At 50.0% G+C, this 1,215-nt stretch overlaps 1 pseudogene; it reads right to left on the reverse strand.

Moving 5' to 3' along the window:
- Nucleotides 1-318: 318 nt before the first annotated feature.
- On the reverse strand, nucleotides 319-755 carry LOC109384618 (40S ribosomal protein S15 pseudogene; annotated as a pseudogene).
- Nucleotides 756-1,215: the final 460 nt, after the last annotated feature.

Raw genomic sequence — 1,215 nt, forward strand, 5'->3', positions numbered from 1 at the left:
TTTCTCTGATGATCTCCATCTAGTCCATGAGGAAGTCCCATGGACTCCACCTTTAAAATATATTTTGAATCAGGTCATTTCTTCTTCATTGCTATTAACCCATCTCATACTCCCTTCATCTGTCATCTGTATGATTGCAATAGTATGATCTCTGAATTAGGGTGATAACATGATTTATCATCCGAACTGGGACACTTCGAAGACTTCAAGGAGACGGGCATTAATAATTGTGTCGACACACATTGCCCGGGATTGTTCTGGGCAATCAGGAGGAATGGTCATGCCACTCTTTTGTCTGTGCTTTTATTGCTGGGCAGTCTACGGGAGGGGAATGAAGCGGGAGGAGTGGGCGGCCCCGATACCAGGCCGGCTGTGCTTCATGGTCTTGTACGTTGTGGAGAACTCGCCCAGGTAGTGGCCGATCATTTCAGGCTTGATCGCCACCTGGCTGAGGGTCTTGCCTTTGTAGACGCCCATCATCTCTGGCAGGATGATCCTGTCCTTCAGGTGCAACTTCACCACCTCGGGCTTCTCCGTGGGCAGGGCCTCCTTCTTGGCTTTGCACAGGTGCTTCAGCAGCGGGTGCTGCTTCCTCGACAGGGCCCTTCAGCTGCAGCTGCAGCTGGGCGCTGTACAGCTGCATCAGCTCTTCACAGGACACGTCCTGCCTGCAGCTGGTCGAAGTCCGCGCCATGGTAGGTGAACTTGCAAAAGGTCTGCTTCTTCTTCTGCTCCACTTCCGCCATCTTGCTAGTTTTTCCTCATCACCCAACTCTCAACTCATCCTCCTGTCTCTGCTCTTGCTACCTTGAAGTCTAATCCAGGGATAGCAGACAGTGTCCCTGTTCAACTCTAGCTTTAGATCACATATCACACTGACACTGTTCTAACCCTTGAGTGGACCTCATTGCATTCAAAATAAAGCCAAAGTCCTTACAAGGTTCTGGGACTTCTGCCCCCCATTTGCCCTCCACCCACATTTCCTGTTACTCGCCTCCTCTACCTCTTTCTCCAGCAGCCTCTCTGCTGTTTGTCAATCATGCCAGGCATGCTCCCACCTCAGGACCTTTGTCCTGGTTATTTCTCTGTCTGAAATGCCCTTCCCCTGGATATTTGCATGGCTGCATCCCTTTCCTCCTTCAATTGTCGCTTAGTCACTGAGGCCCATCCCTACCATGTTATTTTAAATTATAACCACCTTCTTCTACTTTCTTT

This window comes from Hipposideros armiger, unplaced genomic scaffold (assembly GCF_001890085.2).
Source record: "Hipposideros armiger isolate ML-2016 unplaced genomic scaffold, ASM189008v1 scaffold_5, whole genome shotgun sequence".
Taxonomy (NCBI): domain Eukaryota; kingdom Metazoa; phylum Chordata; class Mammalia; order Chiroptera; family Hipposideridae; genus Hipposideros; species Hipposideros armiger.